At 47.5% G+C, this 27,172-nt stretch overlaps 2 pseudogenes; one reads left to right on the top strand and one right to left on the bottom strand.

Annotated features, from left to right (window-relative positions):
* Nucleotides 1–13,293: 13,293 nt before the first annotated feature.
* LOC125539360 lies at nt 13,294–15,385 on the bottom strand (annotated as a pseudogene).
* A 3,667-nt stretch (nt 15,386–19,052) lies between these two features.
* LOC125539357 lies at nt 19,053–21,031 on the top strand (annotated as a pseudogene).
* The last annotated feature ends 6,141 nt before the right edge of the window (nt 21,032–27,172 follow it).

Here is a 27,172-nt window from a genome sequence, read left to right as displayed (position 1 = left end):
GCTGGCTCAGAGGTGCGGTAGCGTTTGGATGTTGCACGCCCGGGGTTGATACGGCGAGCTTGATGCTCAGAAGGGTCATCACCTGGAGCCAAACACAAGAACACGCAAAACAACCAGAAAGAACGAGCATGAGCCAACTAACACAGCAAAAATAATCAAGGTAAGGTAGGAATTTCATGGAATTTGGCATGCAGCGGTAGTACCGTGACATGCACGCGGTAGTACCGCCCCAAAGAGAGCGGTAGTACCTCTCGAGGTCAAGCGGTAGTACCGCTCCAATGAGAGCGGTAGTACTGCTCGAGGCGGAGAAACATCAGTTTCCTACAGCACGAGGCGGAGAAACAGCGGTTTCCTACTACCGTGGTCAGATCCGGCACTACCGGCCTGCCAAATTCAAAAAAATTCCTACCAAACTCTAATCGAGATAGTCTAGTTGCCTTCTCCAACCAACTCAAGCCTAGATTTAGCCAAAAATCTAGAGATGCAACCACCATTGCCCCTAAGAAACAAGATCTGAAAACGAGACAAAAGGAAAGAAGGAACGGGGGCAATACCGACATCCATGGCAAGAGAACGGGGTGGGGATCGACTCCACCAAAGGAAATGGAGAGGGACGCCCCGGAGACGGAGATCCGCCGGAGCCCTCCCGCGGCGAGTGGAGGCTGGAGAGAGGAAGAAGAAAGAGGGGGGCGAATGGGTATGGGGGAGAAGAAACCTCCCCCTGCCCCGATATAACCCCCTAGTCCCGTCCCTCAGCGGTAGTACCGTGCTGGGGACGGTAGTACCGCTTATGAGCGGTAGTACCACGCACCACCAGCGGTAGTACCGCCCAGCACGCCACGGCAACCAAACAAACAAGGCTTTTGCTCGAAGGAAAGACACTTACGGCAAGAAAAGAGAGCACACGAGCAAACGACCAAGACACACCTCTTCAAAAGAGGGCGGTGGCCGAGGCCACCTATGTTTGAGTCAAGAGGTATGGCGCCGCGAAGATTTTAACCTTGGGCCCATGACCAAAACTCATCTTAGAAACACAAGTACCATCAACAATGGCTAAAGTGAAAGACTTGATCAATTTATGCATAATGGGGGAGGGAGAGTTCATTGAGAGAATAACACTCCCCCTATGTCCATGCCTACACCTAAACTAGACAACAAATTGAGCGAGGTGGGGTTTGCAAGGGTTCAAGCCACATTGCTTGAATCAATGATATTTAGCTCATGCCTTAACTCGCGAAATCTTGCTTCATCCAAGGGCTTCGTGAAAATATCTGCAAGGTTGTCATGAGTGTTGACATAGTTGAGCTCGATCTCTCCTCGCCTAATGTGACCCCGGATGAAGTGATACCGAATCTCAATATGCTTCGTCTTGAAGTGTTGCACCGGGTTGAGAGAGATCTTGATGGAACTTTCATTGTCACACCAAAGAGGCACTTTGTCACAAGTGACACCGTAATCCTTTAAAGTTTGCCTCATCCATAGGAGTTGTGCACACCAACTACCGGCGGCAACATACTCCACCTCAGTGGACGAGAGAGACACACAACTTTGCTTTTTGGAAGACCAACTTACCAAAGAGAAACCAAGGAATTGGCACCCTCCGGAAGTGGACTTCCTATGCACTTTGTCTCCCGCCCAATCGGAATCCGAGTACCCTACAAGCTTGAAGTTTGATCCTCTTGGGTACCATAAGCCAAAGTTTGGGGTATGAGCCAAATATCGAAAGATTCATTTGACCGCCACATAGTGACTTTCCTTAAGTGCGGCTTGAAACCGTGAACAAATTCCCACACTCAACATGATGTCTGGTCTAGATGCACAAAGGTAAAGCAAGGATCCAATCATGGAACGATATAACTTTTGATCCACCACTTTACCATTGGGATCTAAGTCAAGTTGGCACTTGGTGGGCATTGGAGTGGAAGCCGGCTTGACGTCACTTAGCTTGAATCTCTTGAGCATGTCTTGAGTGTATTTGGATTAATTGATGAAGGTTCCTTCTCGTCTTTGCTTCACTTTGAACCCTAGAAAGAACTTCAACTCTCCCATGGAGGACATCTCGAACTTTGAGGTCATGAGAGCGGCAAATTCCTCATTGAAAGCTTTGTTAGGAGAACCAAAGATAATATCATCAACATATAATCGGCACACAAACAACTCCCCTTTGACCTTCTTAGTAAAAAGAGTGGGGTTGATTAGCCCAACTTCAAAACCACGGTCTTGTAACAACTCGGTAAGGTGGTCATACCACACACGTGGGGCTTGTTTAAGGCCATAGAGTGCCTTATCGAGTTGATACACATGATCGGGAAAGTAGGGATCCTCGAACCCGGGGGGTTGCTTGACGTAAACCAATTCATTAATAGGACCATTAAGAAAAGCACTCTTCACATCCATTTGTTGTAACTTAAAGTTATGATGAGAAGCATATGCAATCAACATGCGAATGGATTCAAGACGAGCAACGGGAGCAAAGGTTTCACCGTAGTCGATACCCTCGACTTGGGAGTAGCCTTGTGCTACCAAACGAGCCTTGTTGCGAATGATAATCCCATGGGCATCTTGCTTGTTCTTAAATATCCACTTGGTTCCTATGACACTGTGATTCCCGGTTGGTCTTGGCACCAATATCCACACTTTGTTGCGCTCGAAGTTGTTGAGTTCTTCATGCATGGCATTGAGCCAATCCGGATCTTCTAGCGCTTCATAGACCTTTTGGGGTTCCACACAAGAGACAAACGTGTGATGCTCACAATAATTTGCTAATTGTCTACGAGTGCTTACCCCCTTTCTTAAGCTTCCAAGCACATTCGTCATGAGATGATTCTTGGTGGAGAGCTTGGAAGCAACCTTGGCGGCACGACGCTCTAATTCCTCCTCGGGGGTGAGACGAGGAGTGGTCACTTGATCATCTTGAGTGTCGTCTTGGGCTTGTTTTTGTTCTTGAACTTGCTCGGAGGAGAGAACTTGACCTTGGGCATCACTTGATGTGTCAACACCATCTTGAGCGTGATCTTTCCCTTGGTCATGTTCTTGAAGATGAGGGCCTTCATGTTGTTCTTCGGAAGCGTGTGGGCCTTGGGTTGGTGATGGCTCCACTTGAGTGGAGCTTTGTCCTTCTCCTTCGGCCACAAGGGGTTCCTCAATGGGTAGGATAAAGCCAACACCCATTCTTCTTATGGCTTGGGGAGGAATTTCATCACCTACATCACAAGTGCCACTTTGCTCCACTTGGGAGCCGTTATTCTCATCAAACTCCACGTTACACGTCTCCTCAATAAGTCCCGTGGATTTATTGAGGACACGGTAAGCATGAGAGTTTGTAGCATAGCCAACAAATATGCCCTCATAAGCTCTAGCCTCAAATTTAGACAACCGAACACCTTTATTGAGAATGAAACACTTACACCCGAATACCCGGAAGTACTTGAGGTTGGGCTTGTTACCGGTGAGTATCTCGTATGGAGTCTTGTTCAAGCCCTTGCGGAGGTAGAGCCGATTGGATGCATGACACGCGGTGTTGATGGCTTCGGCCCAAAAGTTGTACGGAGACTTGAACTCCGCCATCATGGTCCGTGCCGCATCCATCAACGTCCGGTTCTTCCTCTCTGCAACACCGTTTTGTTGAGGGGTGTAGGGTGCGGAATATTGATGCTTGATTCCCTCATCACTAAGAAACTCATCCAAGGTGTAGTTCTTGAACTTGGTGCCGTTGTCACTTCTTATTGTCAAGATCTTTGCATTGTGTTGACGTTGTGCTTCATTTGCAAAGTCAATGACGGTTTGTTGGGTCTCGCTCTTCCTCTTGAAGAAATACACCCACGTGTACCTTGAGTAGTCATCCACAATCACCAAGCAATACTTCCTACCTCCAAGACTATCGAAGGATGGAGGCCCAAAGAGATCCATGTGAAGGAGCTCCAAAGGACTCTTTGAATAAATGATAGTCGTGGGAGAGTGAGCCTTCTCATGTAGCTTTCCTTCGATACAGGCACTGCAAGCACGATCTTTAGCCAAACTAACATTCATTAGTCCACGGACATGGTCCCCCTTGAGGAGACTTTGCAAAGATCTCATATTGACATGGGCTAAACGGCGATGCCAAAGCCATCCCACATCAACTTTAGCCATTAGGCATGTTGCGGTCTTAGTGGGTCGTTCCGAAAAGTTAATCACATATAGATCGTTCTCGACATGCCCAACAAAAGCTACTTTAAGAGTCTTGCTCCACAAGAGGGCCACGGTATCGATATCAAAGAAAGTGGCAAAGCCCATGATTGCAAGTTGACGAACAGAAAGTAAATTGTATGCAAGGGACTCAACAAGCATGACCTTATCGATCGTGAGATCATGAGAGATGGCCACATTACCAAGTCCCAATACCTTAGAAGATGAGGCGTCACCCCACTCGACATTGGTGGGCATAGATGGAACTTTGTGCACGTCCACCACCAAGTCCTTGCTTCCGGTCATATGATTTGTAGCTCCGCTATCGAGCAACCATGATCCCCCACCGGAAGCAAACACCTACAAGATATCAATGCTTGGTTTTAGGTACCCATTTTGTAATGGGTCCTTTGATGTTAGTAACAAGGGTTTTTGGAACCCAAATAGACCATTCAATGTATTCATGAGGAGAACCAACAAATTTGGCATAAACATGCCCATCACTAGCACGGCATAACACATAAGAAGGATTAAAATCGCCGGCTTTGTTGGGAGGGGTGACATTGCCCTTCTTGACATTGTTCTTCTTCTTCTCCTCGGAGGCACTCTCTCCCTCCTTCACAAAGGTTTGCATGAGAGGAGGAGGTCGTTTGGTCTTGTCATTCTTCTTCTTGTTCTTGGAGTCGGGCACGTACCCAACCCCTTCCTTGGCCACAACTCCCTTTTGGTTGATCAAGAGATCGTTGAGGTTCTTCTTGCCTTGTATGCAAGTCGCAAGACCTCTCTCAAGTTGCCCCTTTAGCTTAGCATTCTCCTCAACGAGATGCACATGCTCACAACACGGGTTAGTAGCATTTGCATTATCAATTAACATCATACGAGGGAAAGTGGCTTTTTCCTTGGTTAGCTTTACTTGAAGTTGATCATGACACTCTTTGAGGCTAGCATGAGCACCCTTCAAGACCTTGTGAGCCTTGTCAAGTAGATCAAACTCCTCTTTGAGTCTAGCAAGATCAACCTCAAGTTCGGTCTTCTCGGAGTTTAGCACATGAGAAACTATGAGGATATGATCATAATCTTTCTTTAACTTAGCATGATCAATGTTGTGTGACTCCTCAAGAGCCAAACGAAGACCACACTCTTCCTCAAGAGCATTGGAAAGATCCGAAATCTCATCGGCATAGTCACGACTATGCCCTTCCATCTTAGTGATGGTGTCTTCGTGAGCCTCGATCATGTCATTGGCTTCACCAAGTTGTTCCAAGAGAGCAACAAAGTGCTTCTTGGATTTTCCCTTGAGTTTGCCCATAAAGGCCTCAAACTCGTTAGCCTCCACATTAGCTCCCTCAAGTTCATTAATGCTATTCGTCGGAGAAGGATGATTAATGATGGTAGTTTTGATATTGGGGGTTACCTTGTTGGTGGCTTTAGCCATGAGGCACTTGGCGGTGATGCTCTCATTGGGTGAGTCGAAGAGAGACACCCGTGAAGTCGTCGCAATGGCAACGGAGGCCATGGCAACCGACTCATCATCTTCATCATCGTCATCATCCTCATTGTACTCTTCTTGTACAACCAATGCCTTGGGAGGAGTCTTCTTGGTGAAGTTGTTCTTGTTGGGGAACGACTTGGCCTTGTCCTTTCGGATGAGCTTGCCACCATTGTCTTCCCTCTTCTCATACGGGCATTCCGCAACAAAATGACTCATGTTGCCGCAATTGTAGCAAGTCCTTACAGGTTGCTTGCCCCTCGTGCCACTCGAGTTGTTTTTGCTAAAGTTTGGCCTCGAGTTTTTCTTGCTCCAAAATTGCCTTAAAGCAAGTGCCATGTGTTCATGATATGCATACTTCGTATCTTCGGGGTTGCTCTCCTCTTCTTCGTCTTCTTCTTCTTCAACGGTGAGCTTGGCCTTCAATGCAAGGTTAGGCTTCTTTGCCCGTTGAGAACGGAGCACCGCATTGTCGGCGGTCTTGTCCAAAATGTTCATGACCACAAACTCATCCAACACTTCGCTTGAGGTCAAAGTGTGGAAGTCCGGTCTTTGACGAATGACGGAGGACATGGCCTTGTGGTAGGGCATCATTGCCTTGAGGAATTTGCGCTTGATCCAATTGTCATCCGTGTCCTTGCTCCCGTGATCTCGTAGTGAGACCGCGAGTTTGGTTACTCTCCGATAAAGCTCACGAGGTTCTTCATCTTCTTTCATTGCAAACTCATCGGCCTCATCTTGTACCACTTCATAGTTGGGGCGTTGAATGCTTGCGCTTCCCCGGTAGAGAGAGACAACACAATGCCATGCATCTTTGGCCAAGGCGAAGGGACGAAGATGAGGTAGGTCTTCGGGTGGAATTGCATCTTGAATGATGAAGAGAGCATTCTCGTTGAATTGATTGTCCGCGGCTTCTCGAGGAGTGAAGTTGCTTGGATCATGTGGATAGAAACCTTCTTCAATGATTCTCCAAAGGTTAGTGTTCACATGATTTAAATGATGTTTAAAGCGGTAAACCCAAGAATCGAAGTCCTCATTTTTCACAATCTTAGGGGGAGGACCGGCATGATTCAAATGAGTGGAAGGAACCGGTCCACCATAAACAAGTGGTGGTTCCACATGGGCAAAGATGCCGGTGCCATTCTTACCACTAGAAGAAGGAGCATTTTCACTACTAGCTTCCCCCTTGTCGGGGATAGCATCCGTCACCTTGTTGGCGGGGTCACCCACTTTCAACGGTGCGGTGGATAGTTTAAGCCCCTCAAGAAATTTAGTAAACATGCTTTCAACTTCGGTCGTCATGGAGGTTTTCAATGTCTCCAAGGCCACATTGAACTCCTCCCGAGAGACTGAGGTTCCCCCATCGCCCGTAGATGAGATCGGATTCACACCGGAGTGTTCCTCCACACCATCTACGGTATCAACCATACTCTTTGGACGGTAAAGTCCTTAATAAAGAGACGCGGCTCTGATACCAATTGAAAGGATCGATATGGTTGACTAGAGGGGGGGGGGGTGAATAGGAAACTACCAATTTTTAACTTTTCTTTATCAAATTAAACTTTGCATCAAAGTAGGTTGTCTAGATGTGCAACTAGGTGAGCAACCTATATGATGCAATACCAACAAGCAAACAAGCAAACAAGAGAAGTAACACTAAAGAGCTTGCACAAGTAAAGGTAAGAGATAACCAAGAGTGGATCCGGTGAAGACGAGGATGTGTTACCGAAGTTCCTTCCCTTTGAAGGGAAGTACGTCTCCGTTGGAGCGGTGTGGAGGCACGATGCTCCCCAAGAAGCCACTAGGGCCACCGTATTCTCCTCACGCCCTCACACAATGCGAGATGCCGTGATTCCACTATTGGTGCCCTTGAAGGCGGCGACCGAACCTTTACAAACAAGGTTGGGGCAATCTCCACAACTTAATCGGAGGCTCCCAACAAAACCACGAAGCTTCACCACAATGGACTATGGCTCCGTGGTGACCTCAATTGTAACGCCCCGGACACAACCGCGGGTGGTCGTTACTCCTGGCGGGATCTAGACTGGCCTCACAGATCAATACTAGTCTTTTCTGCGCACTTTGTCCTCACTCATGCGCACCCGGGAGTAACTTCCCGGTCGGTCACCCATCCTGACACTACTCCAAGCTGAGCATGCTTAACTTTGGAGTTCTGTCCGAATGGGCTCCCAGAAAAGAAGGAATTCCTTATTGATATGAGTAGTCTATCATCCCTAATAAGCCAGGCCATCACATACACCCCCACTCAGAGGAACCGACGTCCTCATCGGGCCACAGGAACGTTCCCTCTTGGCACATACGTCTGTGCTTCTAGTCCAGTACATGTGCCATGCCGTGTGCCATGACGGGTCACAAACGTCATGAACAACATGACCACACACCTGTCCGCAACCATCCGTGTAACCGCGAGGGTCGGCTCTGATACCAACTTGTAACGCCCCGGACACACCCACCGGTGGTCGTTACTCCTGGCGGGATCTAGACTGGCCTCACAGATCAATACTAGTCTTTTCTGCGCACTTTGTCCTCACTCATGCGCACCCGGGAGTAACTTCCCGGTCGGTCACCCATCCTGACACTACTCCAAGCTGAGCATGCTTAACTTTGGAGTTCTGTCCGAATGGGCTCCCAGAAAAGAAGGAATTCCTTATTGATATGAGTAGTCTATCATCCCTAATAAGCCAGGCCATCACATACACCCCCACTCAGAGGAACCGACGTCCTCATCGGGCCACAGGAACGTTCCCTCTTGGCACATACGTCTGTGCTTCTAGTCCAGTACATGTGCCATGCCGTGTGCCATGACGGGTCACAAACGTCATGAACAACATGACCACACACCTGTCCGCAACCATCCGTGTAACCGCGAGGGTCGGCTCTGATACCAACTTGTAACGCCCCGGACACACCCACCGGTGGTCGTTACTCCTGGCGGGATCTAGACTGGCCTCACAGATCAATACTAGTCTTTTCTGCGCACTTTGTCCTCACTCATGCGCACCCGGGAGCAACTTCCCGGTCGGTCACCCATCCTGACACTACTCCAAGCTGATCACGCTTAACTTTGGAGTTCTGTCTGAATGGGCTCCCGGAAAAGAAGGAATTCCTTATTAATATGAGTAGTCTATCATCCCTAATAAGCCAGGCCATCACATCAACCGTCTAGGGTGCTCAAACACCCAAGAGTAACAAGATCCGCTAGGGATGAGTGGGGGAATCGAAAATCCCTTGGTGGAAGTGTAGATCGGGGCCTTCTCAACCACTCCCGAGCAAATCAACAAGTTTGATTGGCTAGAGAGATAGATCGGGCAAAAATGGAGCTTGGAGCATTTAATGGAGCTTGAGCAATAAATGGAGCTTGGGGGAGGAAGAGGTAGGTCAAAGAGAAGAAGGGGACTCCCTTTTATAGTGGGGGCAACAATCCAACCGTTGCCCCTCACCAACCAGCCCCGCACAGGGCGGTACTACCGCTGAGAGGGGGCGGTACTACCGCCAGGTCAGCGGTACTGCCGCGCCAGCCAGCGGCACTGCCGCGTAGAGGAGACTAGTAGGGAATAGGACCCAACGCGGTACTACCGCGGTGGTAGGGACGGTACTACCGCTCCTGGAACGGTACTACCGCATCTACAACCGCAACTAGTGCCGCAAAACCCGACACGAGAAAAAGACCCCTCGAGTCGAGGCGGTAGGAGCCACACAGCCCAGCGGTACTACGGCAGCGGGATCACGGGCGGTACTACCGCCGTGGAGCGGTACTACCGCTTGTGACCCTTCAGCCGTACTACCGCTGGTAGTGCGGTACTACCGCTGGGGCACAGAAGAGAGAGAGAGAATCTCTCCAAAGAGGCTGAGGACGAGGCGGAGGTGCCAGGCACCCCAGCGGTACTACTGCTGTGGAGCCACGGGCAGTACTACCGCTATGGAGCGGTACTGCTGCTTGTGGCTCCTCAGCGGTACTACCGCTGGGTTGTGCGGTACTACCGCTTGGACCCAGACAGGACAAGGAAGAGAGGAGAGATCTCTACAATGGAATGGAAAAGCTCGGAGGGTGAGAAGTTGATGTGTACGTGTTGATTCCAGCCATGCAATACCCCAGCGGACCCCCTCTTGATAGTACGGTGCCCTCTACGCAACTAGTCCACCGAGAAAGAAACGAAAGAGCTACACCGTCTTGAAATATACTCCGAGGGGAAGAAAACGTCTCGTGCCAGGGGAGAATCTTTGAATTATTCAAAGCACAAGATTAGTCCGCAAACATGTTGTCATCAATCACCAAAACTACCTTGAGAGAGATATGCCGTAACACCAGTCCTTAATAAAAAATAAAAAGGGTGAAACTCAACGAACACATTGTTGTCACGAGTTAATTTAGGAACCGAGAGTAAACTACGTGTGACTGAGGGAACACGAAGGACATCAAGCAGACACAAGGTTTTAGTGGTACGTGAAAGGAGAGATGCCTGACCAACATGTGAGATGGGCATACCTGATCCATTTGCAGTGCGAACTTGATCATGGTCGGTGTAGGGCCGGCGAGTGGCCAGTTTGTCAAGCTGGCTCGTCAAGTGGTCTATGGCGCCCGTGTCCATGTACCAGGCAGGATCCACAGAGTATGATGGAGTGAAGCCAGGATCCTATGTAGCGAGAGCAGCTTGCTTCTCATTGCCCTTCCCATTGTTCCCAATGCCAAGAAAATCTCGTTTGAAGCGACGATGGCAGCGAGACGCCAAGTGTCCCTCAATACCGCAGAGTTGACACTCAACCCCACCACCACACGCCTCACAGTGGAGCCGCTTGCGGCCAGACGTCGGTGGAGGTGGAGCGGGCAGACGGGGCTGGCTGCCCGAAGATGACGGCGCCTTCTGCTTGGCACCGCGAGCACCTCCGCGAAGAGCAGCGTTCGCAGATGGACCCTCCGAGTAGACGCCAACGGAGTGGCGAGCAGCGAGTCGTTGTTCGGTGTTGAGGAGGCGTGCATAGAGATCGCGAGGCGGCATCGGCGTGTCACGTCCGTTGATGTTTTCAACAAGGGAATCATAGTCCTCGTCAAGCCCATTGAGAAGGAATGAAGTGAACTCCTCGTCACGAAGAGGCTTCCCAATGGATGATAGTGTATCAGCCAGGGTCTTGACCTTATTGAAGAAGGCCGTGACGGAGAGATCATTTTTCTTGACCTCACCCAGCTGATTACGGATGGCAGAAGACCGAGCCAGCGACTGTGAAGAGAAGCTGGAGTCGAGCGTGGCCCATGCATCCCTCGACGTCGCGGCAAAGACCACCATGCCGGACACGGAGGGAGTGAGCGAGGACTGAATAGCACCCAGAATAGCCTGATCCTGAGCGGTCCACCGACGATGAGCAGGGTTGGACACCATGACAGAACCACCTGCAGCTGAGGGCACCGGAACCATGGCCGGCGGACAGGGCAGCGTACCATCGACATACCCCTCAAGGTAGTGACTACGCATCAGCGGTAACACCTGAGCGCGCCACAGGAGGTAATTATCAGCAGAGAGCTTCACCGTCGCCAGATGAGCAAAGTGGAACGGTCCTGTCATGGTGTCCGAGCCGATGCAGATGGATCGAGTGCGGGAGATCGGGACGGCGCCATCGGGCGCGAGTCCGAGGCCGCCTGCCGAGCCCAGGCGAGCGGTGTGGACGCCATGAAGGGCGAGTCCGTTGCCAGGGTCGAGGGAGGCGGACGGCAGAGGAGGCCGACGCGGCGGCGGCGGCAGCAGCAGAGGAGGCGGAAGCGCGGCGCGAATCGAACGCGTCGTCTGATACCATGTTATACAAATTAGGGTTTGGAACAATGCTCAATACCCTTGGTGGGTACGGCTGTCATATATTTATAAGAGGGAACCGTACAAGTACAGGTTATGTTACAACACGTATATCTAATATATACTTAGTCTAACAAGTTAGGTGGGCCCAATGGAGTTATGTACCAGTGAGCTTAAGTAGGTAGTTACAAGCAATGTTGTTGGCGGCAATGCCACCTTCCATGAGGTTGAAGGCCCTTGTGTCACCATAGGCATGCATGCATGTTGAGTTAGTTAGTTGCTTACTTTTGTCGGAATATTTTGGGCGGCTCGTCGATAGAACTTCGCCAGGTCCTTCTTGCGTGCTATAAGCACACGTTGACTCCCAGAGGCGAGGCGAGACCATCCGTCACCGCAGCTCATTGCACAAGAAAGATTTGAAGAATCACTTGGGTATGTTGAAGGAGATGTATGACTACATCAAGGACCATGCTCGACTCACCTGAGATGGTACCACCTATCCGATCCTTCTACGACAGCAGCACTTTGCGCCCACAATCCCAAGTACCAACACCGCAGCCCCTAGCACTGACAACACAACCTGAAGAAGCAGCATTGAAGGACCAAGGAAAGGCGTTGAAATCTTAAGGTGTCGCCTTGTAGAAACTTGATATGTAATTGACCATATGGTTCAACCTGAACCTACGTACCATCCATTTATGTTTTCTTCCACTTGTGTTTTCTGCCGTGGATGGTTATAACTTGTGTTTTTCTATGTTATCATTGGATGACTATCAAATTAACTTAGAGGAAATGTCTATGAAATCTACAGACTGTGGCTTCCTGGTGATTCTAACTTGTAAAGGTTGCGAGTGTTCAGCGGCGGCAAGGTAAATAACTAAATATGCATCTACATTATATATCACCCATAAATGTTTAGAAAATGTGACAATGTGTACGAAATGAGGTTCTTCAATAGGTATGCTGTTTACTCTTAGAATATCTATGACTTCTCTAGTACCATAATTCCCAAGCCATGCCATCTTATATTGACTCCGGGTATATATATACCAGTTCGACGCAAACCATATAGAGTTCATAAGTAGCTTTCCATGATTCCATCAGCGAATCAAAGTATGATGTGAGCGTATCATGGTTAGTAACAAGAGTGATTAATTAGTTATGGTCACCTTCAGCAAGACAACTAGATTCCACGGGATAATAGTAAACATATTATTGGTAGCTCATGACGGGCTTTGTGCAGAGACATAACGTGCCAGGCAACTACTAACTGACATCATATGTGTATGGAAGCACGTACTGATGATTCCTCCGACGCGGCCTGTACAGCTGGAATATGAAAATTGATTCGGATTAGGATAGCAGGTGTCCTTAGCTCTGCATGCAAGTCAAACCAATACAAGAGACAAACCTGATCTCTGCTCGTTGTATTTATTTATTTTAAAAAGGATGATGGAGCCATGGAGGTTTCTTGTGGGCAAAGGACGTGACAATGAGAAGTTCCTTGTGCTCAAACCATCATGTTTTTTTGTGGGCAAAGTGCACGACTATGCCTCTGCAAGACATTTGTCAGGATTTTTCTTCTTCTTTTTATTTTTTTCAAAAAAGAGGTTGGAACATCCGGCCTCTGCATTATTGTGATGCACACATCCATCTATATTGAAGTTGATCTAAAGCAATGAAACATTTGTCAGGATGATCAAGGCTTTTCTCATTCAAAAAACATCTATATCAGTAAGTCACGGAGAATTTGGATAGATCGACCTAATACCTGATTTGTTGCATTTACCTGTCATATAAAATTACAATTACTGACTTTGAAAGGAAACACAGTAGCAATAATAATTCCATGCATTCATATGAACCAGATTACAACGCCTTCAACAAATCTTCTGTAATATGCACAAAACTATATTATAGCACCACCGTACAGTAGGATTTACTATATGAACATATAAAACATAATGGAAAAAACATGCATGCATATACATGCACCAAATTAGATGAAAAAAATGAAACACACTAGGTCTGTGTAGTTGCTAGTTCGTTGTGACGGCGACGCCTCTCATGGGAGAGCTGCTTTGCAAACTTAGCTAGTTGCTTCGCGTTGGTACCCTCGTCAGGTACCTCCACATTCTGGCCTGTCTCTAGGTCCACCTGAGATACCTTCTTCCCGAGAAGCTCATTCCCAATCTCCACCAGCTTATCCAAGTTAGCTTTGGAGCAGTCGTCGATTGAGCCTGCGCTTCCGCTTAGTTGATCATACTGCATTTGCATGTACATCAACCATTCATTAATTACCGTAGCAGATAATTGTTGTGTACATCAATTGATGCAGAGGCCGGGCAGTACTCTCTTTAAATTACCACAATAGGCCACTCATTGTTATGTTTTCTTTTTTGGGTATAATAGGTAGGTGGGTAGGTACCTGGATACACAAGTATTGATGGGAGGAGCCGAGGGCGGCGGAGAGGATGGAGAGGTGGATGTCGACCATGTCGCCGCTAGCCGCGTTGAACATGTCGAGGATCGGGGCGGTGCCGCCCTTGAGGATCCAGTCCAGGATGCCCCACTGGGCGGTGTCCTTAGCACTATACTTGCCTTTCGGATTTGAAGACGTCCCGCAGCCGATGGAGATGACCATGTATGACTTCCCGAGCAAGTCACCGTTCCCAGCCACGATGATGTCCTCTGCCACATGGCTCATCGCATAGTGTCTACAGTAGCCATGCACGTGAGATATCGAGTCAGTTGGGCCTGCCTGACGACCGAGTTGTGTGTACTGGTGAACTTAAGTAGTTACAGGGTTGTTGGCGGCGATGCCGCCGTCAATGAGGTTGAAGGCCCTTGTGCCGCCCTTGCCGTCTTCGGTCTCAAAGTAATGCGCCGGGAAGAAGGTGGGTGCGGCGGAGGTGCCGATGGCGATGTCTGACAGGAGCGCGTTCTTCGCTGGCTGGTTCTTCAGCTGGTCAATCATGCATGCACATATGATTAGTTGATTGTTCGTTACTAGGTACTCCCTTGGTCCTAAAATATAAAAACGTTTTTAACACTAGCATAGTACCAAAAACGTTTTTATATTCTAGGACAGAGGGAGTACATAGGTAGCATCATACCATGCATATGCGTGCATCACATGGGTACCTGGTAGCTGGAGAAGATGGTGGGTTGCAGGTGGGTGATATCGAAGGCCGGGATCACCACGCTGGTGAGAGCCCCGTCCAGCATGGTGGCGCCGAGGTGCCGACGGAGCAACGATTGGAGGTACTTGCCATTGTACTTGGGCCCGGTCACCATCCCCAGAGCTGTGCCGATCTTGGAGAAGATTGAGTCCCTGCACCTTGGCAATTAACTCTCCAAGAATCGATGAAATTACGATGTCGTAAACTAAGGAACTGATGATCCATATACTGGTATGTGTATAGTGATATACATATGAATGCATGCTTAGTTAGTTAGTTGCATGCGTACTTCTGTGGGAAGATTTTGGGCGACTCGTCGATGTAGAACTTTGCCAGATCCTTGGCATCGAACAGCGGCCGTCCATCCTTGTCCGGCGCCGTGAGCATCACCGTCAAAAGGCCACCGGTGCTGGTGCCGGCGACCACGTCGAAGTAATCCGCGATCCGAGCATCCGGCCCGTCCAGTTTCTACAGGCAACACATTACACATGCAGTGATATATGACAAGATCGATTGATGAACATACGTAAAAGTATCTTACCTGGAGCTCCTTCTCAAGGAAGGCGAGGACGGTGGCTGGGATGATCCCTCTCACACCGCCGCCATCGATGCTCAGGATGGTCACCAGCTTATTCACCTTGTCACCTCCTGCAGAAGAACTACTACTTGCCATTGATTTGGAGTTTGGTAACACGTACAGCCCAAGCTAGCTACGAAAACTCAAGAAGAGAATGTGGCAAACTAAGGATTTAGCTAGAAAGAACAAACTTGTTATATATATAGACAGGTCTGGAGCAACCAAATAAATTAACTACTACCTCCGTCCTGGTTTATTAGTCCTCTATGTAATCTGTGCTAAATTTTGATCAAAAATTTAACTAACAAAATGTTAGTGCATGTCAACAAAATTATATTGTTGGATTCGTATCATAGTTTTAAATAGCCGGCTATAGCCCCGCTATAGCTGTTTGAGGGTGTTGCCGCTAAATGATTTCATGTACAATTTGCCGCTATAGCTTCCCTATAGCCCGCTATAGCCCAGCTATAGCTGTTTTTAAGGGTCGCCGCTAAATACCATAGCCCGCTATTTAAAACATTGATTTGTATTTGAACATAGTTTTTAATGATATAATTTTTGATGACATGCATGAACATTTTGTTAGTTAAATTTATGGTCAAAATTTGGCACAGATTACTATAAGGACCAATAAACCAGAAGAGAGGTAGTAAGAAGCAAGAAACGTTAACTCGTTCCCTCAAATACAGGGTGTAATTGCAAAGTCAGATGTCAAAAAGGACAGAACACAACTAATGCTAATATTATATAGTATGACCCCACTGGTTCATTGTGCCCAAAAACAATCACAAAGTCAGATCCTCTCTCTCTCTCCAATCCTTTTTAATGTAATCAATTCTTATAGTTGTGTGTTTTGTATCAACTAGGTACTAGATACCAAGAACAAATAAAATATTTCTTTTCCCAAAAAAGAGTCACATAGTAATTATTTTCTTTGTATGTACTTGTGCGCCCACGAGCCTCGTTTAGAACAGGAGGAGATTATGTTGATGGTTGCTCAATGGATTTTTTCAAACTATTTACTTTCTGTGAGAAAGATTTTTTTTCTAACTATTAACACTGGTACATGCACAAGTATTTCAATTTGTTGTATGAAAAATGCTACAATATATAATTTGATTGCATTTGCATGTCATCTTTTGAGAAACATGGGCGCTTCACAGTTCGTAGTCCAAGGCTGCATGCAACTGCAAGCACCCCTTTCAAATTCATGGCACGAGGCCATAATTGGCTGGATAAGATGCCTCAACAAATGAAGGTAGTTTTTCGGAAGTTGTCAGGTGGTTCCTTTCAACTGCTGGTAGCTGGATAATAAACTAACAATTTGTCTAATTCACATCTAGATGTTTTTAAAAAATGTCACATTTAAGCTCCCACATATATATAATGCAACAACAAAAAAAAATTAGGACAAAAAAATAAACCACAAACAGAATGGACATCAGCTTAGATGTGACATAACTATGTCATCTAGATGTGTTCTAAAGAGACCCATAAACCAACGCCGAGTCAAGCCCCGAATACATGTGTATGTATCTTAGTATCAGAGGGATGTGCAGACGACGTTAAGAATAGAATACGAGTCTTCCACTATTAAGAGTTTTCAGCCTGATTAGTACTCAGGGGGTGTTTGTTTCCAGGGACTTTTTTGTGTAGGGACTAGAAAAAGTCCCTCTTAGAGACTTTTTCACCAAACGGGAGGGACTTTTTAGGGACTAAACTAGGCATTTGGGACTAAATGAAGAAGACTCTCAAGGAGAGTCTTTTTTGGGACTTTTTGGGACTTTTCCAACAATGCCCCTCCATGCATTTAATGGCCCGCCACCCCATGGTGTTGTTTGATTGTTATTTTTTTATATACTAGGGGCAATATGGTCATTTAATAACCTCTAGGAAGGGACTAGGGACTTTTTAGTCTCTGCAAACAAACAGGGAGGGATTTTTTAGGGACTAGAGACTTTTTAGTTGAGACTAGAAAAAGTCTTAGGACTTATGAACCAAACAGGGCCTCAGGCTCGTGTGTGCATGTTGCATGATAGAAATTCTAAATGTTTAAAAAAGGCGTAGCAATGTTTAATCTCACCTTGTTGAGCCAAGGAGGTGGCTAGCAACTTAACAACAACTCTAGTAGAGTGGCTATATCTTTTTTTAGGAAACAACAGTACTCTGCTGCGTATTTTTATTCATTTTCAAATAAATAGTACAGCAAAATGTTCATAAAAGAGCAAAAGGAAACTATACAGAAGAAAAGAAAACTAGCAAAGCTAGCACTAGCAGAAGAATTGAAAAACAACAAAAACAAGTGGACAGTTCATACAAGGTAGGAGCAACAGCTGTTGGGTTCAAATAAAAGCTTTCACCCAGTCTTCTAGTCCATGGTATACTTTCCTCCTTGCTCTGAAAGTGAGCCACTTGATTTCTTCCTTGAATCTCTTTCTGCATGCAAATTCTTTACCCATATGACATTTTTACTAGAACATTCAGTCTAGCAAATTCGTTACCCAACACCCCATCGCTCTAATATTTTAAGCACGCTGCGAAAACTTCCTTGTAGCCTCCATATAGTGCTCCCTTCATCCACCATTTTTTTACGGCACATACCTTTCAGGATGCCCACACCCTTCCGCCGCCACCCAAATCACCTCATAGCTATGGTTTGTTGTAATCTCTAGTCCCTGAACTGCCGCCATTTTGCACCACTCGCCGCCACTGACCGATTCAAGGCCCTAGCACACCTTGTCACAGCCACATGCCTGCTTCCCGTCGTTCGGCTGACCATTGCCATGGCTGCACCATGAGAGTTTGGACGCGGGCAAGTCTATGCCGATGTTCCTCCCTTCCCTGGCTTGCTGAGAAAGTCGGCGTCATGAGCTGACCGTTCACAACTCCATCTTCCACATCGGCCGTGCCACATTTCGCCTGCCAGATCTCACCGTGTTCGATGACTTGCCCCAATGTATGGTTGCCCCTAATCTGTCCATGTTTACCCGGCAAAACATGAAAAACCACCGGGCCATGCATGCATACCAGTTACTCCATGCACCGGTGGATACACTTCAAATCCAGAAATCACGCATGTTGGTTACTAGCCAATCTGACGATCGGCTTGTTATCTGATCGGATGGCCATGGACTAGTCTGATAGGAGGCGATGCATCAGTAGTCTGATGCTTAGTGTTTTCCTTTTTTTTATTCTTGGTATTGTACCTATCCAGTTGATACAAACACAAAGGAGTACTATTATAAAAAAAATCTGTCAAGGACGTAGATTTCTCATAAAATTAGAAAATCATCTACATTGGTGATCACAACTACTACCTCCATCTGGGTTTATTAGTAGTCTTCATCATAGTTTAGGTCAAAGTTTGACCATATATTTGACTAGCAAAATGTTAATGCACGTCGCTAAACATTATATTGTTGAGTTCGTATTTAATTTTAAGTTAAAATGATATTATTTTTGTTACATCTAATTATATTTTATTAGTTAAAATCATGATTAAAATATGACATAAAATACGAGGGAACTAGCAAATCATGAGGAAGTAAATATAAGATAAGAATAACGACACATCTTCAATTACATTATATTAAAAATGATAGGAGAGAGAGAAAGGATCTGAATTTGTAATATTCTTTCGTGCACAAGGAACTAGCTAGTGGGGTCATACTATACTATTAGGAATTTGGGATTAGCTGGTTTTGTCCTTTTTGACATCTGACTTTGTGATTAAGACCTGCAGTTGAGGGAGCCAACTAATGGTGTTGCTTCTTGATAATTAGTTTATGTGAACGTTGTCTATATACATAACAAGTTTGTCCTTTGTAATAAATCCTTGATCTCCCACCTTCTGTTCAAAACGTTTGTCATTTGAGCCTGGCCTCGTGTTAGCAAACTCCAAATTGATGGCAGGAGGTAGTTCTGCTACAGCAGGTGACGAAGCGAAGGTGATAACCATCTTGAGCATCGACGGCGGCGGCGTGAGAGGGATCATCCCGGCCATCGTCCTCGCCTTCCTTGAAAAAGAGCTCCAGGTAAGTTACTCCACTTTGATATGTTCATCGATGATGCTCTTCGTGTGTAGTATATCATGCTTGTTAACGGAGTATATCACTGCATGTGTTGTGTGTAGAAACTGGACGGGCCGGATGCTAGGATCGCGGACTACTTCGATGTCGTCGCCGGCACGAGCACGGGTGGCCTCTTGACGGTGACGCTTGCGGCGCCGGACAAGGATGGGCGGCCGCTGTTCGACGCCAAGGATCTAGCGAAGTTCTACATCGACGAGTCGCCCAAGATCTTCCCACAGAAGTAAGTCACCAACTGAGATGCATGCATACTTTGTGTATGTCGTCCATTTCTGTACTACACGCAAGTTCAACGTCGATCGTCATCTGGATTATTGCGTGGGAAGCTGCAGGGGCTCCATCTTCTCCAAGATCGGCTCGGCTCTGGCTCTGGCGACAGGGCCCAAGTACGACGGCAAGTACCTCCATTCGCTGCTCCATCGGCACCTCGGTGACACTAAGCTGGACGGGGCTCTGACCCATGTGGTCATCCCGGCATTCGATATCGCGTACCTGCACTGCAACCCACCATCTTCTCCAGCTTCCAGGTATCCATGCATGTGGTGCATGCACATGGTGAACTACCTAGTAGTAGTTGTTAAGTAATTGACTAAGCTTGTGTGCATGATTGATCAGTTGGAGAACCAGCCCGCCAAGAACGCGCTCCTGTCGGACATCGCCATCGGCACCTCCGCCGCACCTACCTTCTTCCCGGCGCACTACTTCGAGACCAACGATGGCAAGGGCGGCACGAGGGCCTTCAACCTCATCGACGGCGCCGTGGCCGCCAACAACCCTGTATGTTACCAACTAATTGACCTCGCCGCCGCATTCACAATACGTATAAACAATAATCTCACTCATGGACTGCGTACGTATGCTGCAGACTCTATTAGCGATGAACCAGGTGGCGGAGCACATGGTCCTCGCCGGGCAGCAGCCGGCGGGAAAATCATACATAGTCATCTCCATCGGCTGTGGGACATCATCGCTCCCAAAACTCAAGTACAGCGCCAAGGATGCCGCCAAGTGGGGCATCTTGAGCTGGCTCATCAAGGACGGCTCCGTACCCATCCTCGACATGTTCAACGCCGGCAGCGCCGACATGGTCGACTTCCACCTCTCCGTCCTCTCGGCCGTCCTCGGCACCTCCCACCAATACCTGCGCATCCAGGTTCGTACCCGCCTACCTATTACAATTAGTAATTTATACTCCAAAAACATAAAAAAGAGGATAGTCTTTATTTTTGGCATCGATTGATACATGTAGCCATCCATCATCTGTTGTAGTAATGACTCAATGATCCGTTGTAAACGCAAGTGCAGTATGATAAACTGAGCGGGAGTGCGGGTTCGATCGACGACTCCTCCAAAGGCAACTTGGATAGGTTGGTGAAGATTGGTGAAGAGCTGCTCAGCGAGAAGGTGTCCGGGGTGGACCTGGAGACCGGCCGGAATGTGGAGGTGCCCGGCGGGGGCACCAACGCGGAGGAGCTAGCTAAGTATGCAAAGCAGCTCTCCGACGAGCGGCGCAGACGCCGCAACAATTAATATGTGCCTGCTCGAACCAAACTAGCAATTGCATGCTAGTTAATGTGTGTGTTTAAGTTCACTTTTACGTTTAGTTTGGGAGTTCAATCTGTTTGATTTATGTCGTTCGTAAATTCTATGGTGCTGTTGTAATAGTCCTGTGCAAAAATCATTGGCACAAATAATATTATGATATTAATATGTGGTTTATGTGACGTGGAAATGATATCACTAGATTTGTTTTCAAAAGTCACCTAATGATAATTGTGATTTTGCGTTACATATATAAACCATGTTAACTGAAGTTTCATGGCCATTGTTAGAGTTAACAAAATCTGATGAGTCGTATATCATGAACAAGAAATGCTATTTCTACCTAATATTTTTACGAAATTTCTACGCACAAATAAGGTGGAGCTCTGGGCTGCAACCACCTCAGCACAGAGTGAGTCTGGTGCTGCTCTAATACACTGCATGGTTTTTCCTATCTTGGACACGGTGTGAGGTGTCAACCCTCAACACCGATGCGCCCTGTGCACATAATTCACGCTCTATATAGGTTCTAAACCTCTTAATATAGTTGCCTTTTATGCACTACTTTGCTCAAGAATCCTTGATCATTCACTTTTGAGTCGTATGTATCGGTGTATGTAACCTCTCCGTTCTGGTTTGTATGGTTGCGACTTGCAAGTATCCATAAATTGTCAATTTAATCAACATGTTACAAGTTATACTCCCCCTGTTCCGTTATATAAGGTGTATTTGTTTTTTCAAAAAAAACGAGTGCATGTTTGACCAAGTTTTTTACAAAAATACATCAATACCCACAATACAAAATTTATATAATTTGATTCATCATAAAAACTAGTTTCATATTTTATCTATTAGATATTGCAGATGTTGTTAGTTTATTCTATAATCTTGGTCAAACATTCAAATGGTTGACTTGTACGAAAATCAATACACCTTTTATTCTGGAACGAAGGGAGTATGTTATAACAACATACCATTAGAAACTTTTCTGTATATGAATTCAATAGTGTGATTTTTAGGACATATATTTCATATTGGGTTAGCAAAACAATCCCTTCGGAAGTATTATAAAAAGGTAGAGAAAGAGCAACTTGTAAGCCGAGGAGGCTTCCCAATGACATAAGCAAGGATAATGTTTGACTTGCATGCAGAGGGACACCTGCTATCCTTATCCACATCGATCTTCATACTATTCCAGCTATACATGTCCTGCAGAGAAATCAATACGGGCATCCATATGCAATAGTGTCAGTCAGTAGTAGTTGACCCGTTACTTTTCCATACACTATATATTTGGACACACACACGCACACGCACGCACGCAGCACGCACACACACGCGCGCGCGCACGTCAATACTCAACAGGTGAAATATTACCGTCTTACTCAACGAGCATATTTACTATCAACACGTGAAATATTATTGTCTTACTCAACATGACCATAGAACAGGTATCCCTAGATTTGTTTCCAAAAGTCACTTATTAAATGATAATTGTGATTCTACATTGCATATAAAAATCATGTTAATCAAAGTAATTCATGGTCAAAGTGTGTACCCATTTGACCTCCTCACGCGACGGCTCAGACTATTAGAGTTTCTTCGCCTGCCATTTGTGCCGCTGGCGATCCGCCTCATCTCTGGTGGCCTTAGGGCCATGGAGGCGTGGTGGACCTTGGACCTTACCAGTAGGAGGGTTCCTGTTCCTTTTTTTGGTATTTTTTTGAGATCGATAAGGATTTGTGTTGCGGCTGCTTGAAGATGGTATAAGGTCCTCCCCACCTAGCCCGCATTACCGACGGTGCGTCTAGCATCGTCGTAGGGCATGCGAAGGTATGCCTCTTAAGGATGACATGGAATTGAGTCGGTGTTGTAGTCAGTGAATCTCCGTGCATCCAGACTTCGTTCGTGTGTCTATAGGTTGGATCCTTCTGATCTACACTTCTCTTCATCAATGGCGATTGGTGTTCTGGTGCGCTGGTCCTGTGGGGCCTTACTATGACAACTTCTCGACTATCTACTACAATATTGCCTGGTTTCAGTGAGAAAGGGGCGATGACGGCAGCGTGCCTTTAGCTCGCTCCAATGGTTGTATACGTCCGTAGGGGTCTATGGACCTAGATGTAGTTTTGTTGTTTCTGTTGTTCGTTATACCGCCATGAAAGATGATGGATAAATTGAAAGCTTTCCAGCAAAACAAGTGTTGTCAAGTTAACAAAATCTGGTACACCCAGAGAATATGAACAATTAAATTATTATTTCTTTGGCTAAGCACAAACATAAATTTCTGGTCTTTGGGGAGATATTGTGAATTGTTTATTAGCAAGTGAGACCCCATCTGATTTTAAGAAAGGTACTGCTGCAAGATTCTTACTACCCTAGAAACGGTATGAGGTGTCAATCCTTGACATCACTATCAGTACCACTGCCACACATAGTTGATGCTCTAAGCCGGATATAAATCTCTTATCACTTTTGACGCATTAGCTCCGCTCAAGAATCCTTGAAGACCCGATTTGAGCTGTATGTATTGTTGTATACTCCCTCCCTTACAGCAACTCCCATATCTCCACATCATCAATTTGACTAACGTAATGAAGAATATATAATAGAAGTCATATATTAGAAACTTCTTTTGAATACAAATTCAACGATATACTTTTGAAGCATATAGCACATATTTTGTTTATGATTGCCTAAAGTAGAAATGCGTGCATACCTTATTATAAACCAAAAGAGAAAGAGTAACTTGCAGGTCGAGGAGACGTCCTAATCACATAAGCAGGGATAATGTTTGACCTGTTGTATTTGTTCGGCATGCGTGTAGAGGACACCTGCTATGTTAAATCCACATCGATGCTCCTTCCAGCTATATGCCATGCTGTGGAAATAAAGACGTGCACGTAAGTTAGTTGGCCAGTTACTTTTGCATGCGCTGTATATCTGGACAAAGAACAGCTACATTAGTGTCTTGCTCAACCTGACAATCATAGTTAACCTTTCTTGCTACAAATAGCGTCATTGATATTGACTGCTCTAGCACGTAGAAAGCTACTTAGGAATTCTATATCGGTTGCTTTGAACTGGTATACACCAGGAGATAAGATGGTGTGGCTCAGATATTTTAGTAGAGAAGTCACAGATGTTCTAAGAGGAGTAAATTGCAGACACATCGCATGCACATATGGACTTATACACATTTGAATATTTCCATAGACAATCATGTACTCAAATCCGTAAATATGTACAACTGCATCAAGGACCGGCAAATCTCGTGACCCAAATCCATAAGGGCATCTCCAGCCGTTGGCACCCCCAGGAGGCGTTTTTTCGCCGCTTGGGGGCTGCCGGCGAGATTTTAAGCCTGGGGCTGAAATTTCTTTCAGTCGTTTGGCCCCCCAGGCAGCAACGAGCCGTCAGAGCAGCGCCAAGCGCGGGAACTGCGCGAGATGCGATCACCGGCCGGCCGTTTCCGGCCACGGCTGGTCGCGGGGGTTTGTTCGCTGGAACGCCCGCAGTGCGGCGCGTCCAGCAGTGGTCGTTGCAGCCGCCGACGTGGGGTGTAGCGACGGCAGCGACGGGCAGAGCGGCGGCCGTGTTGCGGGTAGCTAGCGACCCAACGGAGCAACGAGGCAGCGTTAGTAGAGCACCCGGAGCACGACGGGCAGCTGTGCATGGCGGGATGAGCTCGGCATCAAGCAGAGCATCGGCCATGGCGGACGGCAGCGCTCGGTGCTCGCGGGGACGACGGTTACGGCACAAAATCAAGCGAGAGGGGTGGTCAGCGAGCTCGGGAAGGCGGCCATGAGGAAGAGCACCGACGCCCAGTGCCCCCGCCGCGGCCAGCGACGCTAGGAGGAGCGGCCGACTCACCGGAACGTGCGCCCAAGCCGGACGGGGCGAGCAGGCAGGGAGCAAGGCGGGCGCGGAGGAAGCCGCGGGAGGCGGAGCCGGCGCGAGCCGACCAGCCGGCGTGCGGGAGGCTGGCCGGGCGAGGCGGCGAGCGGACGGGGCCGGACTCGGCGCCACTGCTGGAGCCGGACAGGGCGATGGTGAGGTACAGCGCCGGCGCGCGCACCACGGTGTCCCGCGAGGTCTCAGACGAGCGGAGACGTGGCGTCCTCCCCGCGAGCTCCGTCGCGCGCCCCGTCCTTCCTCCTCCGCCATGGCTGTCGGGGGCACGAAGACGTCGACGCCACCCTCCTCCTCGTCCGGCTCTTCCTCGTCGGCGGGTGCTTCTTGGGCGGGGGCAGGAACTCCCGTGGCCGTGCGCGCCCGTGGCCGCCCCGGCCTTGCCTGCTCCGGCCTCGCCCGTCCCGGCCTTGCCTGCTCCGGCCACGGCCCCGCCTCGCCTGCTCCGGCCAGCGCCTGCCCCGGCCAGTGCCCGCCCCGGCCGCGCACGGCGAGCTCCTGCCTCACCCGCCCGTAGTACATGGAGAGTAGAACCGGGGAGAGAGGGAGTGTGGGCGTGGAGAGGAGAGAGGGAGTGTGCTGCATGTGGGTGGGCCTGGAGAAGAGAAAGGGGGAGAGAGAGAGGCTGGCAAGTGGGGCAGCGCCTGCAAAAAGCTAATGCCGGCGTCCCCGGCTGCCCCCCGGTGGGCTGGGTGCGGGGTGAGCGTGCCGGCGCTAACTTTTGCTAAATCCGGCGCAAAACGACGTCTTGGGGCCCTGACTGGGGCGTTTTTTACTCGTCGGCATCCAAAAAAGCGCCTGGGGGGGGGGGGCTTCTTGGGGGCCTTAGTGGAGATGCCCTAAGGAGCATAACGCCGCCTCCTGGCCCATCATTTCCGACGGAGGGCCCGCCGCCGCTATGAGTGGAACCACTGTTCCGGGGCCCTTGCGTCGTACTCCCCCCGTTTCTTTATATAAGATGTATTTGTTTTTTTAAGTCAAATGAGTGCATGTTTGACTGAGTTTCTAGAAAAATATATCGATATTCATAATACAAAATTTATATAATTTGAACTATCATTAAAAGTAGTTTCTCTTTTATTCTATAATCTTGGTCAAACTTTCAAATGGTTGACTTGCACGAAAATTAATACACCTTATATTCTGGAATGGAGGGAGTAGATCACACCACATCCATGCCTGGCGTCCCCATGTTGTCACCGCAGCGCCGCCAGGTACAGCCCCTCCAGGAAGCCACGTCACGCCCATAGGACGCGAGATTCCCGCCACCCCTTTCACCGGTGGCACATGGGCTTACCTGACGGTCACCTCTAGGGACATCAAGCAAAGAGGAGATAATGGAGGAGGCGGGCTAGGGGCAGTGCCCACGGTCGTCCTAGAGGCAATGCTTATGTTGCATTATATTTTTGCATCTGTTATGTATGCTTATTTTTCTCAACTTGACAAAACAGTAAATGGATGCCCCATGTGAGACCAGTGGTTCAGTGAGATGCCAAGGGGATAAGAAGTTCTTCATAGATCTGTTGAATGACTTCCTCACTAGGACAATATATTTAAGTTGAACATGTTCTGATTAAGTTTCATATGCGATTTATACGGTTGTGCCCAAAATTGTCTAACTAGCTAGTTTTTTATTTCAATTTGCTCAGGTCATCCCTTGCCGGGCAAGGCGTGACTTCTTAGAGAAGTTTTGAGTTCCAGTAGATGCCACCATCACATTCCAGTGCACCCTCATAAAGATATTGACGACCCAACAATTCAATTGTCTTGTCATCAACGAGGCAAGTCGCACCTATTTTGGTTGCCCTGATTGGAAAGCCTTTGCAACTGCTTGCGAGCTGGAAGCTGAGGAGAGAGCCACGTTCTACCTCGACTACGATCGTGACAAGATAATGGTCTACTATAGGCCTGCTGGCAGCGACGATGGTTCACTTACTCCGTACTATGACCTTGACTTCGTTTGCCGAAAAGTCTAGTTAGCTAGTTGTCATGCATGGAAGATCTCATGTAATTATTACCTCTATTTATTTAAACTTGTACATTCATGTGTTACTTTGCCTACTTTGTTGAACTATATCAATAAGTGCATTGTTGAACTTAAATGTTGTTATTCGGTCTATTTAAAGTTGATTTATTTACTGTTCTTAAACAGGATTATACTGTCATTTTGGTTGCGATCGCCGTTGTACAGCCTTTATTTCAAATCTGAAAATCAAATTACTGGCATCACAACAACATGAAATGTCACTACTGATGAATATTACTGTTGGCGTTGGCCACGTGGCATGCCATTACCGTCCAATATAGTGCTGATGTAAGCTCCAACGCCACCACTATTTTTTAACAATGGCACTATTATTGGCGTCGGGTGCCCACGCCAGCAAGGCTGTTTTTGGCACGCCATAGATAGT

Source organism: Triticum urartu, chromosome 1 (assembly GCF_003073215.2).
Source record: "Triticum urartu cultivar G1812 chromosome 1, Tu2.1, whole genome shotgun sequence".
NCBI classification, from domain to species: domain Eukaryota; kingdom Viridiplantae; phylum Streptophyta; class Magnoliopsida; order Poales; family Poaceae; genus Triticum; species Triticum urartu.
Note: the sequence above shows the minus strand (reverse complement) of the source record. Positions and strands in the feature narration are given on the sequence as shown.